Source organism: Penaeus japonicus, unplaced genomic scaffold (genome assembly GCF_977035675.1).
Source record: "Penaeus japonicus unplaced genomic scaffold, GWHDUDI00000001_assembly GWHDUDI00000025, whole genome shotgun sequence".
Lineage (NCBI taxonomy): Eukaryota > Metazoa > Arthropoda > Malacostraca > Decapoda > Penaeidae > Penaeus > Penaeus japonicus.
Genome location: NW_028234427.1, coordinates 8,825,087 through 8,827,586, shown reverse-complemented (window position 1 = coordinate 8,827,586; position 2,500 = coordinate 8,825,087). Strand labels below are relative to the sequence as shown.

At 40.1% G+C, this 2,500-nt stretch overlaps 1 protein-coding gene across 1 annotated transcript in view; it reads left to right on the top strand.

The window, feature by feature from the left end:
- LOC122249941 (uncharacterized) overlaps window positions 1-2,500 on the top strand; it is a 354,224-nt gene that overhangs the window by 118,176 nt on the left and 233,548 nt on the right. The window lies entirely within an intron of this gene.

Here is a 2,500-nt window from a genome sequence, read left to right as displayed (position 1 = left end):
AAACAGTCCTCCCACGCCCATACAACGCCCCCTCCAAGTCCCCACTACCCGCCAATCCGTTTAGCATTATGTTCCCTCTACGCCACACTCTTCCTGGAAATATTTTCTATCTAAGGACCCATTTTTTCCAATTATTTCTACTCTGTTCCATTGTCTGAAGTAAGGTCAGGGAGAATCCTTGGAAGTCAAAGGTCACCGCTGCTTTTGGACAGTAGAGCATTTTATGGAGAGGAAAACCGGGAGAAAAAAGTATATTATCAGAGTGAATTTACATACGGTCACGGGTCGCTGTTTCCATACAACATTTTAGTCTTTTTTTTTTTGGCTCTTTCGTCTCTCATTTACTGTCCATTTCTTATCGTTGTTGTTATTTTGTTGATGCTATTGTTTTCGTTGTGCGTTAAGTTAAATATCTCTGTCAGTTCGCATTTCTATGTGTCTATGCATTTCTGTGTCTTATGTTCGTTTATCTGTCTGTTATCTATTTTATATCTATTTACATAGCTGTTTAAATATCCATGTTCCCTCCATATAAACTCTCTCACTCTCTTTCTCTCTCTCTCTCTCTCTCTCTCTCTCTCTCTCTCTCTCTCTCTCTCTCTCTCTCTCTCTCTCTCTCTCTCTCTCTCTCTCTCTCTCTCTCTCTCTCTCTCTCTCTCTCTCTCTCTCTCTCTCTCTCTCTCTCTCTCTCTCTCTCTCTCTCTCTCTCTCTCTCTCTCTCTCTCTCTGCTCGTCCTTTCTCATTCTGCGTTTGCCACAAAGAGTCCAATTTGAAATCGCCCCGAGAGTTCAGTTCCAATGACCGGTTTGTTTACAGCTGACATTTTCGTAACGGTTTTTTACCATTCATGTTTGTTTTGGTTTTCTTCTTCAACAGGTAATGGCCGCCAGAATGCAAGTTGACGCTGCAAGATAGATGAGCGTTCGGTATGTTGCAAACAGTTATTGAGATGGTCTGAACAGGTTGCACAGCGACCAGAAAAAAGGGAATAAAGAACAAGGGGGGAAACTAATTATGTGGCAAATGAAGACTCAGGAAACAGATTGTGATAAAAAAGATGAAAGCCTCGAACCAAATACCAAAAGCAAACAAGCAAAGATAAGAGAGACATTGAGGTTAATTAACAAGACTAAACAAGAGGTTAAGCGAACAGTTAGGCGGGTAAATACAAGGTTTTAAGGTAGAGCAAACGATCCTTGATGAGAAAGCAGAGAAGGTAAAGATTTCACTTGATTGGAAAACAAAAACGTAGGTAGTGGAAAAGAAGAGAAATAAAAGAATGAAAAAATAATAATTAAGAGAAATAATAAAAGAATTAGAATGGAGTCTCCACGATCTCCTTAACCCATCCCTCTCTTCATCCGATGAAAATAAAGAGAAAAAAAAGATGAACATATGTGAGCAGACACAAAAGACCAGCGAGAGATGTTCCCGCAAGCACACAAGCCTATTACAGCTAACATGCACCTGCTGCAGTTTGCCTTCGTACAAATATGACGTTGAGTCTAATAAGCTTACTGCCACCCCATCTTTTATACCCCCCCCCTCCCCCTACCCTTCCCCATCCCACCACTTCCACCATGAGATAACACCAAAAGGCGATTACACTCAAAGTGACAATCTTATCCTTTATCTTAATTGAAAATGTCTCCTCCCTATAGCGGTCGTGAGATCATAGCACTTACGAGCCGAGAGGAACTCCCTAATTAGCATTGAGATACAGTGTGTGTCTTCTCAGGGGCTCCCGAGAACGACGTTTTAGTTCAATTTCTCCCACGATTAAGACATTCCATTGTGTAACCGAGCTTGCAATATGGTTTGGTGGAACGGTATATTGTTTTGCTTTTGTTTTTTTTTATTTTCTTTGTTTTATTTCAGTGTTGAGGGAGTTATTATTAGGGCATCCGGTTGAAATAAGAGCATGGTGTGTCACTTGACTAGTGAGTTACGGAAAGATGCTTGTGATTTTACTGTGATGTTGGATGTTTTAAGCCTGTGATCCGTTAATGTAACCCATTGTGGTGTTTGTGAGATATGTAAATTAACTTGCTTGTCCAACTATAAGCGAGCATATATGTGTGCGTGCAGGCACGAATTATTGTATGTATACATTCTTACATCGATAAAGAAAACTTGCACACACACACACACACACACACACACACACACACACACACACACACACACACACACACACACACACACACACACTTGCATACGTGCAAGAATCTAAGAACAGAAAATACTTTACTGCAACTGCCATCACATACGTTCAAGAATACACCTAAATCCCGCATATTGTCCCATAATAGCTTTACTATCATGACAATGCAAATTGCAGTCCCATTTTTATCAATGATGCTCCAGTAATGGCACTTTGATGGCGGATACAGAATGGAAATATAATTTCGACCCGGATAGGAAATCATTTGAAAGCCAATTTGTTAAACGATTTTATCAATTTTCATCATTTATTCAATAATTGCAGGAAGGATTTGC